The sequence below is a fragment of the Suricata suricatta genome, chromosome 4 (genome assembly GCF_006229205.1).
Source record: "Suricata suricatta isolate VVHF042 chromosome 4, meerkat_22Aug2017_6uvM2_HiC, whole genome shotgun sequence".
In the NCBI taxonomy this organism is placed as follows: Eukaryota; Metazoa; Chordata; class Mammalia; order Carnivora; family Herpestidae; genus Suricata; species Suricata suricatta.
In genome coordinates this window covers 97,229,216-97,246,205 of record NC_043703.1, presented here as the reverse complement: position 1 = coordinate 97,246,205, position 16,990 = coordinate 97,229,216, and positions in this window count along the sequence as shown.

Below are 16,990 nucleotides of genomic sequence, written 5' to 3'. Positions count from 1 at the left end.
ACTGCTACTTGGAAATAACACTTGGGAGCTAAATAAATCATCACCACAATAAACTAATTTTCTTGATTGAGCATCCACCCAGACTGCTGAGGCAAAAGTCAGTCACTTGTACTATTGCTGTTGCCATCTGTTTCACTATTTCTCAAAGCAGGAATGATTGTTGATTAATGTGCACTATGCAAATTCATCCACTGTACAAGTACTGACCTACAATTACTCATGCAAAACTATCTGATGGAGCAAGGAGGCAGTTGATCAATGCCAATAAAGCACCATTAACGATTTTGGCTAGCCTAATGTTATAGAATAGGTAATATATTTTCAGCTACAAGGGCTATATTACAAACAGAAATACTCAATTATAAATAGTTGAATTATGCTCTTTAAAGACATTTTCTCTGACTTTTCATACAGAATTCCTGAGCAAGAAGCACTATAGCCTTTTCAGAAATTAACCAAGTGATTGGCAATCGCTGGACAAAGTTTTTTTTTTTTTATTATCCGTTTCCATTAACTTCCTGAGTTTTTCAGAGAAAATTTATGATTCTCCATGTATTTACTACTTAAAATCTTGACTCTGGAACAAAATTTGGAATTTTGCTTATACAGATTACTGGCTTTGTCACCTTAGGCAAATTACTTATGCTCTCTATGCTGTGGTTGTATCATCTGTAAAATGAGAATGATAATTGGACTGTATACATCATGAGTTTGTTGTGAAAGTTACCTTACCCATAACAGACCAGAAAACAATTGTACGTCTATGGTTGTGTGTCAGCATTTATATCTATATGTGAAAAAGCAAATAATAAATGTACTAAAAGGTCAATGATAAACAAATCTGTGTAAGAGAATATATGGAAATGTATTTTGCAACTTATCCATAAATTTATTTATTTATTTTATTTATAGTTTGTTGTCAAGTTGGTTTCCATATAACACCCAGTGCTGTTCCCCACAAAAATGTGTAAAGAACTATTTAATAAGACAATTATGTTTAAATAAGCTTCATTTAAATAATATTATTTTTAAATGATATGAATCATTATTTGTATTCTGTTTTTTACTTAAAATAGTAATATTTTTAAAGCAAATTGACTTTTATGAAACAAAATTATTTTAAATATTTAAAAGTTTGAGATAATGTGTATATTTTATTTTAAAAAGTCATATTGTATGAAATTCAAATATAATCACAGGTAATTCTTACTCCCTTATATATTTTTGTCAGAAGAACAAAACTCAATGAGAATCCCTATTATTCTTACATAAGTAATGATTTTGCTGAAGTGGAGGTAAAAAATATATTTTACAATATTTATCTGAATTATACATGTCTTTATTACTTAGCTAAGCATCATAGGCCATTCAACAAAAACTAGTGCACATAGAATGATACGTAAATTTGATTATATTTGAAATCTTTCAACTTTCAGTCATGTTAAGACAATAGCTTTATTCATTTTTATTTTATCATAATAAAAATATTTTTCAAGATTAGAGGATAAAAATATTTTCATGTAACTCTTCTTAGCTTGAATTGAAACTTTTAAGTATTTAATAATATATGTTAAAAATATGAAACTTTATAAAGTAAATAAAATAAAATAAAGAAATAAAAAAAGAAAAAAAATATATAATATATAGGCATCCTTTTATACGTAGGCTATAGAACTATTATGGATACTAATGATTATGTTCCATTTATGTAAATTATAAAAGAAGAAAACTAAAAACACACAGAAAAATCAGATAATATAAATCACTAATATAATTTAATTTTTTAAAAAAGACAAAAAATGCATACAACCTGCTAAAAGAGGCTTTCTATGAAATTCTGAGATACAGAATGAGGAATGTGGACCAAGAGACTCCTTTTCAGTAATAATTTTATTTTTCATGAACAAACTGTGTTTATATATTATTTAATTAAATTTAATTTTTTTTAAAGCCTGCCATCATTTTACCTTCTAGGTCTGTTTCCAGGCAAATAATCTTAGATCTTTTTTTATATACACATGTGGTGTAAATGATATTTTATTTTTATTTTTTTCTTTTATACTTTATTGTCAAATTGGTTTCCATATAACACCCAATGCTCATCCCAACAAGTGCCCTCGTTCATGCCCATCACTCCCCTTTCCCTCCCCCCGAACCCCATCAACCCTCAGTTTGTTCTCAGTATTCAAGAGTTTCTCATGGTTTACCTCACTCCCTCTCCCCAACTATTTTATTTCCCTTCCCCTCCCCTATGGTGCTCTGTTAAGTTTCTCCTGTTCCATATATGATTGAAAACATATAGTATTTGTACTTCTCTGCCTGACTTATTTTGCTTAGCATAAAACCCTTAAGTTCCATCCACCTTATTACAATGCCCAGATTTCCTTCTTTCTCATTGTCATGTAGTATTCCATTGCAGAGATAAACCACATCTTCTTGATCCATTCATCATTTGATGGAAATTTAGGCTCTTTCCATGATTTGGCTATTGTTGAAAGTGCTGCTATGAACATTGGGGTACATGTGTCCCTATGCATCAGCACTTCTGTATCCCTTGAGTAAATTCCTAGAAGTGCTATTGTTGAGTCATAGGGGAGTTCTATTGTTAATTTTTTGAGGAACCTCCACACTGTTTTCCATAGCAGCTGCACCAGTTTATATTCCCACCAAGAGTGTAGGAGGGTGCCCATTTCTTCACATCCGTGCCAGCGTCTATAGTCTCCTGATTTGTTCATTTTAACCACCCTGACTGGTCTGAGGTGGTATCTCAGTGTGGTTTTGATTTGTATTTCCCTGATGATGAGTGATGCCGAGCATCATTTCATGTGTCTGTTGGCCATCTGGATGTCCCTCTTTGAAGAAGTGTGTGTTCATGTGCTATGCCCATTACTTCACTGAAAAATTTGTTTTTCGGGTATGGAGTTTGGTGAGTTCCTTCTAGATTTTGGATACTAGCTCTTTATCTGATATGTCATTTGCAGCTATCTTTTCCCATTCCATCAGTTGCCTATGAGTTTTATTAATTGTTTCCTTTGCCGTGCAGAAGCTTTTTATCTTGATGAGGTCCCAATAGTTCATTTTTGTTCTTGATTCCCTTGCTTTGGAGATGTGTTGAGTAAGAAATTGCTGCAGTTGAGGTCAGGGAGGTTGTTTCTTACTTTCTCCTCTAGGGTTTTGTCTAGTTTCCTGTCCTCTAGTTTCCTGTCTCACATTCCGGTCCTTCATCCATTTTGTGTATGGTGTAAGAAAGTGGTCTAGTTTCATTCTTTTGCATGTTTCTGTCCAGTTCACCCAGCACCATCTGTTAAAGAGGCTGTCTTTTTTTTCCCCACTGGATACTCTTTCCTGCGTTGTCAAAGATTAATTGGCCATACATTTTGGTTACAATTCTGAGTTCTCTATTCTATTCCATTGGTCTATGTGTCTGTTTTGTGCCAATACCATACTCTCTTGATGATGACAGCTTTGTAGTAGAAGCTAACATCTGAGATTGTGATGCCTCCCATTTTGGTTTTCTTCTTCAATATTACATTGGCTATTTGGGATCTTTTGTGGTTCCATACAAACTTTAGGATAGTTTGTTCTGCTTTGAGAAGAATGCTGGTGCAATTTTGATTGGGATTGCATTGAATAAGTAGATTGCTTTGGGCAGTACTGACATTTTAACAATATTTATTCTTCTGATTCATCAGCATGGAATGCTTTTCCATTTCTTTGTGTCTTCTTTAATTTCCTTCATAAGTTTTCTATAGTTTTCATCATATAGGTCTTTTACATCTTTGGTTTGGTTTATTCCTAGGTATTTTATGGGTTTTTTTTTTTTTTTTTTGGTGCAATTGTGAATGGAATCAGTTTCTTGATTTCTCTTTCTGTTGCTTCATTATTGGTGTATAAAAATGCAAACAATTTCTGTATGTTGATTTTGTACCCTGAGACTTTGCTGAATTCATGGATAAGTTCTAGGAGACTTTTGGTAGAGTCTGTTGGGTTTTCTATGTAGAGTGTCATGTCACCTGCAAAAAGTGAGTTTGACTTCCTCTTTGCTAATTCTGATGCCTTTGATTTCCTTTTGTTGTCTGATTGCTCATGTCAGGACTTCCAGCACTATGTTAAACAATAGTGGTGAGAGTGGACATCCCCTTTGTTCTTGGTGTCAGGGGAAAAGCTCTCGTTTTTTTCTTCACTGAGGATGATATTAGCTGTGGGATTCTCATAAATGGCTTTTATGATGTTTAAGTAAGTTCCTTCTATCCTGACTTTCTCAAGGGTCTTTATGAAGAGAGGGTGCTGTATTTTGTCAAATGCTTTTTCTGCAACTCTTGACAGAATTATATCAAATTTATCTTTTCTTTTGCTAATGTGATGTATCACATTGATTAATGTGGGAATATTGAACCAGCCATATAACCCAGGAATGAATCCCACTTAATCATGGTGGATAATTCTTTTCATATGCTGTTGAATTCATTTTGCTAATATCTTGTTGAGAATTTTTACATCCATATTCATCAAGAACATTGGCCTGTAGTTCTCTGTTTTTGCTGGGTCTCTGTCTGGCTTGAGAATCAAAGTAATGCTAGCTTCATAGAATGAGTCTGGAAGTTTTCCTTCCATTTCTACTTTTTGGAATAGCTTGAGAAGAATTGGTAATTACTCTGATTTAAATGTCTGGTCGAATTCCCCAAAGAAGCCATCTGGCTCAGGCTCTTATTTGTTGGGAGATTTTTTTTTTATAACTAATTGAATTTCTTTACTGGTTATGGGTCTATTACGATTTTCTATCTCTTCCCATTTGAAATTTGGTAGTGCATGTGTGTTTAGGAATTTCTCCATTTCTTCTAGGTTGTCCAGTTTGTTGGCATATAATTTTTTATAATATTCCTTGATAATTGCTTAATGATATTTAATCTGTAGTGGAAACCACCATTTACCTCTCTTACTTTTGATCTAATTTTTTGAGAACTATCATTTCAACTTATCAGAATGATTGGAGTATTTTTTCTGTCATCATTGTCTCTAGTTTGTACCATTGAATTTGGTATAATGTGTCATCATTTACTGTCTTGTACTAAAAAAGCTTTTGAGTAAAATGGGTTTACCATTAAAGATCTTCATTTATTTATTTGGACCACTGATTTTTAAAATGTTAAATATGATTAGAACCAGATTCAAAGATCAACCATAAACTGGTGTTTACTATCCCTTTATACACAGTTCCATGAATAATTCCTCTTTTGGTGTGATTCTGGAATAGCTACAAATCCAACTGATAAAACCATTGATCTGATCCACTTGGTGTCCCAAAATATGTTCTCAAGTACTTCGCCAAATGTCTGACTGAAATCAAACACCTTTGTGGTCTGTTTGTGTAACAACCTGTGAAACAGATAAAGGAAGTCCATGTGAAGTGAGTATGTTCTGGGAATGAATGCTCATCGACTCTTGATCATCACCACTTCTGATAAATGCTCACAATGCATCTACTTAATCCATTCTAGAATTTTGGTTATTTTGGGAGGTGCCAAATTCATGAGATTCATTATTTTAATCTCTGAAGAGGCCTGTAGAATTATTCTTTCCTGTCATTCCATTTTTAAAACTGTTTTCTATGTTCAAGTATCTCAGCACTAATGGCAGAGATTCCATGTTCATGCCTGTAAATTGTTCTAGTCCAATGATTTGAATTATTTTAAAGCCATTACACAATTTTTTTTCACGTTTTTACCTAATATTTATGCTGATTCCTTTGCTCTTGGCATCATCCTGGAGACATTTCTACAGATATTACCCAACAACAATGATTTAAGATGGGTGTTATTTTCCCTATTTTTCAAATGAGAAGTCTGAGATTAGAAAATTTATATGTTCCAACTTGCATACTACATGGTAAAGTTATGATTTAAAATGAGTTACAATAAAAAGGAAAGAGAGGTTTCCAGGAAAGCTTGCAGGGAAGGAGGACCCTGAGGTCACTTTAGCCCAAGCATACAACTAAATACATCAGTGTAATTACTCCAGAAAAGGACCCACAGACTGACAGAACAGACTCTCCATAGCTAAATGTATAAAAGAGGCCACATCAAAGAAGGTAGGAAGGGGAGAGATGCAGTTGGGGGGGGGGCTAAAAGGACCCACAGGACTGTCTGTAGGAAGGAAGAATGCTGCAGGCAGAGAGGAGAAAGGACCAGACTCCATGCGAGGCACGCAGACATGGGGAACCCACATGAAAACCAGAGAGGCATAATATTTTGAGTTCCTATAACCAACAGGGTTTAACATCTAGAACTTTAAAAATCAACAGGCTCAGTTCTGGGAGAACTAGGAGGGCAAGAAGAACCTGGGTTCTTACCCTTAAAGACACAGAACAAGAAACAGCCCCACAAAAACACAACATAGAAACAACAATTTGGAAAAAAAATGCCTGGAGTATCCAGGAAGAAAATTTGTTTACTAATTTCTTTACATATTTGTTTACTGAAGGGGCAAAGAGTTTTGGGAGACTTCTCCAGGATCATGAGCTGAACGGTGCCACTTCCCTCCCCTGTTCCCCATGTTAAATGAATGACACCTGTGGGAACCAATGTGTGCCAACACTTGTGACCTAACCTGCTAATAGCATGCCCCTCCTCTTCATTCTCCTGCAGACATACCCCATCATCAAGGGTCTAGGTCCTGGTCCCCTCCCACACCAGACCGGCACAAACATTGGCTAACACCTTGCACTTTGTCCCCACATGTCTTGCAGACCTTTCCCCTCCAATATGCCTTTGGCTGGAGCCCATACAGATGGTATAGCAAGCCTGACAGCATATAAGCAGCCTCAATGCGGCCAGCAGGGAGCAGGGAAGATAACCATGCTCACCAGTCTGACGTCAGTCCCAGCACAGGGCTAGAAGCAGACATCTAGTCTAAGTGCAGGCTGTCCCACTCACCACGGAAATCTTCTCTAGGGACAACACAAGGAAAGTGCCTGACCCGTCCTGCAGGTCAGTCAATGCGGTTCATGAGGGAGGGAGTGAGAATTGGGGGGCAGGGAGCACAGAGAATGGAGGCAAGACAAAGTCTCTGATCAAGCCTCGTTTATTAAGAGAATACACACATCTTATAAAGGGTAGAAGGCGGGAAGCAAGGCAGCCGACCTAGGTCAGTTGCTAGGAAACAGGGTCAAGTGATTTTTAGGAAAAGGCTAGGGTAAAGGGGAAACTGAAACTGCAGTTTTAGCACAGCGCCTGAGGGGCCAATAAGAAAGCCCAGACTGGCTGTCTCCAGCCCTGAATTGGGAGTAATAACACTGCCCTGCCTGCAGGCGGCTGATCTTTGTTCTTCTGGCAGCTCCCCACAAGTGCCCAGTAGTTTGGTGTTATGGAATCTCAGGCAAATGCTAGTCTGTCTCAACTCAAGCCTAAGGTGGCCCCAGACTGTCCTACTAGCAACACAGGGACCAAACCCTTCCCACAATGGGGTTTTCTGAACCATTGTACATTACTGGATTGAAAAATGTGGCTCAGTCACAGTGGTAGGCATAAATGACACACATAGGACACTCCTAGCACCAGATTCTGATGAACAGGGGAAACTTGCACTGCAGAGCTCTACAGGACCTCTTATTCATAAGGTCACTACTTTCAAGAGAAGAAGATGTAGCCTACTTTTCTAATACACATAAACAGACACAGGTCATTAGAAAAAATAAGGAGTCTGAGGAATATGTCCCAAAAGAAAGAGCAGGACAAAATCACAGCAAGAGCCACATAAAATGGAGATAAGTAATATACCTGATAAGGAATTTAAAGTAATGGTCATAAAGATATAAATAGACTTGAGAAAACAGTGGAGGACTTCAATGAGACCTTTAACAAAAAGAAAGAAAACATATAAAAGAATCAGAGTTGAAGAACTGAATAAGTTAAATAAAAATGCACTAGATGGAGTAAATAGACTAAAGGAAGGAAAAGGATAGATCAGCAACATGGAGGACAGTGTAATGAATAGCAATCAAGCTAAATAGAAGAAAGAAAGAAAATGATGAAGAAAGAAAATAGACTCAGAGGACTTGACACGATCAAGCATAATAACATTTGTATTATAGGACTCCCATAAGGAGAAAAGGGGTGGGAATTTTGTTTGAATAAATAGTGCTGAAAATTTCCCAAATCTGGGGAAGTAAACAGAAATCCTGAGGCAAAACACACATATAGCACCCAGCAAAAATCAACCCAAGGACAGAAATTAGACAAAAATCAAGACATAGAAATTAAAATGGCAAAAAAGTAATGATGAGAGAATTGTAAAAACATTAAAAGTCTTTTAAAAAGAAAAGAAACCAGTTGCATACAAGAGAAACTCCATAATGCTCTCAGCTGATTTTTCAGCAGAAACTTTAAAGGTCAGAAGGGAGTGGCATGATATATTCAAAATGCTGGGGGGAAAAATCTGCAACCAAAAATATTCTATCCAACGAAGGTATCATTCAAAATAAAAGGAGAAATAGAGTTTTGCAGACAAATAAAAGTTAAAGGAATTCATGACCACTAAACCAGGATAACAGGAAATGATAAAGGGGACTGAGTGGAAAGGAAAGACCACAAGTAGGACTATGAACAGTAGGAAACACAAAAACAAAAAGCCAAAAAAAGTCAAGAGATTTATAACATAAAAGGCTGTAAAATATGACACCATATACCTAAAACATAGGAGGGGGAGGAGTAACAAATGTGTTCAAACTTAAGTATGCATCAGTTAACATAGGTTGCTATATGCACATTACATAAAATCCTAATGGTAACCAAAAATCAAAACCTAGTAATAGATACTCAAAAAATAAAGATAAAGAAACCCAAATATGACTAAAGAAAGCCAGCAAGGCATGAGAGAAGAGAGCAAAAGAAGAAAAGAACAGAGAACTACAAAAACAACCATAAAACAAGTAACAAAATGGCAATAGTATTTACCTATCAATAATTACTTTGAATGCATGTGGAATAAACTCTCATATTAAAATACATAGGGTGGCAGAATAGATAAAAAAAAAAAGTAAGATGCATATATATGTCGTCTATAAAAGATTCATTTCAAATCTAAAGACAGTTGCAGCTTGAAAGGGAAGAGATTGAAAAGCATTTAACATGGGAATGGAAGTGAAAAGAAAGCCAAGGTAGCAATACTTACATTGGACAAAAAGACTTTAAAACAAAGATGGATATCAAGAGTCAAAGAAGGATACTATATAACCATAAAGGGAACAACCCAAGAAGAAGATATAACAAATCTAAATATTTATGCACCCCATGTGGGAGCACCCTAATACGTAAAGCAGCTAATAACACACATAAAGGAAATAAATTGTAATACAAGAATAGTAGGGGACTTTAGCACTCCACTTACATCAGTGGATAGATCATCCACACAGGATATCAACAAGGAAGCAGTGGCTTTAAATGACAAAGATCAGATAGGTCTAACAGATATATTCAGAACATTCCATACTAAAACACCAGAATACACATTTTTTTCAGGTGCACATGGAACGTTCTCCAGAATTGATCATATAATAGGCCACAAAACAAGTCTCAACAAAGTAAAAAGGATTAAAGCCCTACCACTCATCTTTTCTGATCACAACACTATGAAACTAGAAATCAATCACAAGAAAAAATCTGGAAAAAAGCACAAATATATGGAAGTTAAATAATATGCTATTAAACAATTACTGGTCAACCAAGGAATTAAAGAGGAAATGGAAAATATGCATGGAGACAAATGATAATGAAAACAAAACAGTTTAAAATCTTTGGGATGTAACAAAAGCTGTTCTAAGAGAGAAGTTTGTAGCAATACAGGCTTAACTCAAAACCAAGAAAAATCTCAAATAAACAATGTAACTTTACATCTACAAGAGCTTGGAAAACAAAAACAAACAAAATCCCAAAAAGCTAGAAAGAAGAAACAATAAGGATTAGAGGAGTAATAAATATAATAGAAAATAAAAACATAACAAACAAGCATAATACAAAAGAACAAATCAATGAATCCAAGAGGTAGTTCTTTGAATAGATCAACAAAACGATAAAATGTGAGACTCTAGCCAGACTCATAAAATGTGAGAGAGATGGAGAGAGAGAGGACTCAAACAAAATCAGAAATGAAAGAGAAATAACAACTGACATCACAGAAATAAAATATTTAAAATACAAAGATTTATAATACAAAAAATGAAAAATACAAAGATGTAAAATATTATAATGAAAATTATATGTCAATAAATTGGACAATCTAGAAGAAATTGGATAAATTTTTAGAACATATAACCTACCAAAACTGAATCAGGAAGAAGTAGAAATTTCAACAGACTGATTAGCAGCAATGAAATTAAAAAAAAACTTCCAACAAACAAAAACCCAGGACCAGATGGCTTCAGAGGTGAATTTTACCAAATATTTTAAAGAGTCAATACCATTTTTCTCATAACATTCCAAAAAAATAGCAGAGGTAGGAAACTTCGAAATTCATTCTATGAGGTCAGCATTACCTTGATGCCTAAACTAGATAAAAGGTGCTACAGAGAAAGAAAGAGAGAGAGAGAGAGAGAGAGAGAGAGAGAACAACAGGCCAATATCTCTGATGAATATAGGTGGAAAAAAACTCAACAAAATATTAGCAAACTGAATTCAACATACATTAAAAAATATCATTCAACAAATTCAGGTGGGATTTATTCCTGCGATGCAAGAGTAGCTCAATATTCACAAATCTATCAATGTGACACATCACATTAACAAAAGGAAGAATAAGAATCATATGATCATTTCAATAAACACGGAGAAAGCATTTGACAAAGTACAACATTCATCAATGAATGTTTCATAAAACCCACAAGAAAGTAGATCCATGGAGAACATACCTTAACATAATAAAGACCATATTTGAAAAACCCTCAGCTAACATCGAACTCAATGGTGAAAAACTGAGAGCTTTTCCCTGAAGATCAGGAATAAGACAAGGATGTCCATTCTCACCATTTTATTCAACATAATACTGAAGTCCTAGCTACAACAATCAACAAAAACAAGCAAAAGGATCCAAATTGGTAAGGAAGAAGTAAAACTCACTGTTTTCAGAGGACATGATATTATATGTGGAAAACCCAAAAGACTCCAAGAAAATACTAGAACTGATGAATGAATTCAGTAAGGTTACAAAATTCAAAATCAACATACAGAAATCACTGCATTTCTATACAGTAATAATGAAGTAGCATAAAGAGATTAAGAAAAAAATCCCGGTTACAATGGCACCATAAATAATACGTAGGTATGAACTTTAACCAAAGAGATGAAAGACCTGTACTCTGAAAACTATTAAAAAACTGATGAAAAAACTTGAAGATAACACAAAGGAATGGAAAAATATTCTATGTTCTTGGACTGGAAAAACAAATATTAAAATGTCCATATTCCCCAAAGTAGGCTACGGATTTAATGCAATCCCTATCAAAATACCAATAGCATTTGTACAGAACTAGAACAAAGAAACATAAGTTTTGTATGAAACCACCATTTGCGTGGAACTAAATGACCAGAGCAAACTTGAAAAAAAGAACAAAACTGGAGGCATAGCAATCCCAGATTTCAAGGCACACTACAAAGCTCTAGTAATCAAAGCAGTATGGTGCCAAACACACAAAAAGGAAGCATAGATCCACAGGAAAGAGATCCTAGGAATAAACTAATTATTATATGACCAATTACTCTTTCACAAAGAAGACAAGAATATACAATGGAAAAAAAGAAACTCTCTTCAAAAATGCTGGAAACCTGGACAGCTATATGCAAAAATGAATAAAATGACAACTTGTTTGTACCATAAACAAAAATAAACTCAAAATAGATTAAGGACCTAAATGTAATACCTGAAACCATGAAAATCCTAGGAGGGAGCAAAAGCAGTGATTTCTCTGACATCAACCATAGCAACATTTTTCTAGATATGTCTCCTGGGGCAAATGAAACAAATGCAGAAATAAACTGTTGGGATTCCATCAAAGTAAAAAGCTTCTGCACAGCAAAGGGAACCATTGACAAAACTAAAAGACAGCTTATGAAATGGGAGATGATGTTTGCAATGACATATTTGATAAAAGGTTAGAATCTTAAATATATAAAGAAGTTAACTCCACAAATAATCCAATTAAAATGGTCAGAATACATAAACAGACATTTCTTCAAAGACATACAGATGGAAGGCTAACAGACATATGAAAAGTGCTCAATGTTACTAATGATCAGGGAAATGCATATCAAAACTACAGTGAGATACCACTTCATACCTGTCAGAACATTGAAAATCAAAAACACAAGAAACAAGTGTTGGTAAGGATATGGAGAAAAAGAAACCCTTACAAAGTGTTAGTGTTTTTGGAAACTGGAAAGTGGTACAGCCACATGAACTACCACATGATCTGGTAATTCCTCTGTGGGATATTTATCCAAAGAGTACAAAAACACTAATTCAAAGATATTGCATACATTATTGCAACATTATTTACAATAGCCAAATTATGGGAGCAGCCCAAGTGTCCATCAATAGATCAATAGATCAATGGGAAAGAATATGTGATATAGATAGATAGATAGATAGATAAATAGATAGATAGAGATATATATATATATAATGGAATATTATTCAGCCATAGGGAAAAAACTGAGACCTTACCATTTGCAACAATATGGATGAATCTAGGAAGTATCTACAGAGTATAATGCTACGCAGAATAAGTCAGTCAGAGAAGACAAATTCTATATTTCACTCATACGTGGAAACAAATAAAAAAAGAGACAAACCAAAAAACAGATTTTTTAAAATTATTTTTTAAATGTTTATTTATTTTTGAGAGAGAGAGAGAAAGACAGAGAGGGGCAGAGAGTGAGGAAGACAGACTCCGAAACAGGCTCCAGGCTCTGAGCTGTCAGCCCAGAACCCGACTCGGGGCTCAAAATCACAAGCTGTGTGATCATGACCAGAGCCAAAATCAGACAGCCAGCCAACTGAGCCACCCAGGCACCCCAAAACAGACTTTTAACTATAGAGAACAAACTGATGATTACCAGAGGGGACGTGGGGGGAGGTGGGTCAGGTGGAATAGGTGACCAGGATTGGGAGTGTACTTATCATGATGAGCACTGAGTAATGGATGGAATTGTTGACTCACTGAATTGTGCACTCAAAACTGATAAAACACTATATGTTAACCATACTGGAATTAAAATATAAAAAAAAAAGAAAGAGAAAGAAAAGAAAGGAAAGAATGAAGAAACGAAGGAAGGGAGGGTGGGAGCGGGAAAGAGAGAGAGGGAGAGAGAGAAGGAGAGGGAGAGGGAAAGAGGGAGGGAGGGTAGAAGAGTTTCTTAAAAAGAATAAAATAAACTTTTTTTCACATCACAATGTCAAAATTTGAACTTGAATCTCAAAACTTAACATTTTTTTTTTATTAAACCACTGTATATCAGCCAAGCTGGCATAGAATTGGAATATTTAAAAACAATCTCACTTATCTAAACATACTTTTAAAGCTATAGGAAAGGATAAAAGAAAGCATGAATAAATGAGAGGAGGGGAATAGGTCAATGAAGGTTTTTAAATTTTATTTTACTCATGTCTGTTATACAAAGGGTGCATACAAACCAGTTGTTTGATCACCATATCTTAGGAAACTTTCTAAGAATTTAAGTAAATGTTTTATTTATCAAACTAAACCCTTGCCTGTCTGCATTGGGTTGGCTTTGAATAGAAGGGGAAAGTGTCTATTTTGTGTGAGCAATAGCTCTATTTTTAGCTTTTTTTCCCCTCACACTTTCTGTTTGAGTGTCATTTATTTTAAATGGTAATTAAAGAATGATTAGACAGTCTTATTAACCCTCCCGCACCCTTTTCTTGGAGCATTGTCTTGGAATGCAGTATCGGGCAGAAATCTGAAATTTCCGCATGAAAGCACTGATTAAGCTGACATTAATAGCAAACATGTGACTAATATTTTGACAGTTAATTCTCAATTAATTAATAATGATAGACCATTTTAGAACATTTCTTGGTATGGTACAAGACTTTTGTCTTTTTTTAAACTACTTGTGGTTATTTAGAATCAGTTTCTTTGAATATTTAATCAATCAAGATACCTTTAACTGTTGTTTGAGATCTTTTTCTTGAGTAAAAACAAAGAAAACCAAAAGAATACTTTAGAATAAATATATGCTCTAATTTGAGATTGTATTTTTTTGTGTAGTTTTTCTTTCCAATGAATATTTTCCTCATATGTAAATAACCCGAAAGAATTGCATAAGCTGCAAAACAACTATTAGATTCTAATATTCACCAATAAATGCCACAAAAATCATAGCTCTGCTAAAAATTATTTTTTAGTCCTATATCAAATAAATTATATAAGATCATATCACACCATTTTCAACTTCTTGGATCTTTATTCAATAAGATTAAAATGTAAAATGAAAAAAAAAAAAGAAAAGATACAAAGACCATCCCTAGTTGTCTAAAACCTGGGCTGTGATTTGTCACACCTTTCAGGTAAATGACTTCCCAAATTCACAAACCTGATGCTTTGATGAAGGAGCTGAAAATCCCAAATTAGATTTTATATCTCACATGGGAATATGCTTGTGTAGAATATTTATATGCATTTTCTGTGATCCAATAAAATAATATTCCTATCTTTCTTTTCCCTTGAGATATTCTTCAACACATCTTATAATGAATTCCATGAAATCATTTTTACTCATGGTGACATCATTCAGAGTTAGCTTTATTGAAATAAAGATAAAGAGATGACATTTTTTTCTGTCTGCCTCCTAAGGAAAATGAATAAAATCACAAGTGAGTGATGACAGTTTTCTAATCTCTCATATATCTCTTATTATGTTACCTCACTCCCTCTCTGTGCTCTTCATACTGTGACAATTGTACGTGAAATCAAGGTACAGGCTCGTGTGGTTTTGTGGGCTTATATTGTTGATGTTCTTGCCATCTCTTTCTCAACATTGCTTTTAGTGGATAGATCACTAAAGCTTGTAAATCAAATTACAAAACCTGTGTATGTATCATGTGGATTTATATGTCCTATATAGAAAGACATTTTAAACATTTTTTTCATCTGACTCAAAAGAATGCTTATATTGACAGAAAATAGCCCCACTAAAAGTTTATTAATGGTTACAAAATAATAAGAAAATTTAAGATGTATAAATATTATGAAAACTTAATTAATTTAGTAATTATCACAGGGAAATTATTAACATCTAAAAGTATATGTTCGCTTCAGTAATATACACACTTTAAAAAATAGCCTTTTACAGTTCCTGCTTTCCTCCGTTAAAATTGCTTTCACTAATTACTTTTTATGTAAACTCTCTAGGGAAAAGATGTGAAATATAGTAAATTTTCAGTCCATCTTATGGATTTGTTTTCACGAGTAAATTCAATGCTTCATGATTAGGTAATTTTAGAATTATAGGGAAACAAATCATGACGAGTAGAGATTATAAGCCATAGGGTTTTAGGTATTTTTAAAAATTATATACAATCACCAACACCACTTCAACAAACCACATTTCAATGTTGTGATGATCTTAAAACTCTTGAATTGACCAAACATTTATTCATTCGTTTAGTAAACATTTTTATCTTTCCCTCTACCATAGGCCAAGGACCTAACTAGGCATGGAGCCAATGCAGTAAATAAAACAGATAATGCCCCTACCCTCAAGGAGTTTAATTTATATTCTTCTGTGGGAGACACATTTTAAACAAGCAGATAGTAAATATACCATTAATAAGTGGTATGATGAGAACTAAAACATTGGATGGGAATGAAAATGACAAAAATACTATTTTATAGTTAGGGAGGATTCTCTTAGGGGTTGTTGAACTGAGTCTTGAGGAAAAGATTGAATCAGAGAACAAGTGTTTCAGACAAAGGGAAGAATACCTGCAAAGACCATGAACTGGGAACATACTATGTTCTAAGACCATCCAATATGGCTGGAATCCAGGAAATGGGAGGGAACATTTGAGGCAGTGAAGTAGGAGAGGGGCTTTAGGTTTATATGAGATAGGCTTTCTCAGGTTTAGATTTTATTCTGAGTGAAATGGGAAACTATTGGAGAGTTTTGAACAGTGTTGTCACATCTTCCTTCCTTCCTTCTTTCCTTCCTTCCTTGCTTCCTTCCTTCCTTCCTTCCTTCCTTCCTTCCTTCCTTCCTCCCTCCCCTTCTCCCTTTCTCCCTCCCTCTTTCTCTCATTCTTTCTTTCTTCTTTCCTTCCTCCCTCCTTCCCTCCCTCCCTCTCTATTTCTTCCTTTCTTTTTTTAAGATACTCAAACTGCTGTTGGAAAAGAAACTAAAGCTTTCTGCTCATTTGTCAAGTCAACTTGTTTGTTTGCTATTAAATATCGTGAGACCTTATATATTTTGGATATTAACCCCTTACCAGACAGATGGGTTGAAAATATTTTCTCCCATTCCATAGATTGCCTTTTCAATTTTTTGATTATTTCTTTTGCTGTGCAGAAGCTTTTTAGTTTAATGCAATCCCATTTGTTGATCTTTGCTTTTGTGCTTGTGGTTTTGTTGTCATAGCAAATATTTACTATGTACCAGGCAATAGTCTGAGATGGCTATAGATAGATAGATATAGATATAGACAGAGATATAGATACACACATTATATGTATATATAGTCTAAGATATATACATAAATTACAATATGCAAAATATATTGTTATGTAATATTTGTATAATTTATTTATAAAATTATATATTTATTTACACTATTGTATATGCATATATATTATAATGTTATAATATGTATTATATTATACATTATTATATTATACATTTTAAGTCCCCATACCAAAATTATGAGATAATATTATTCACATTCCATTATAGATAAGCAACTTAAACCAGAGATAAGGTAACTCACT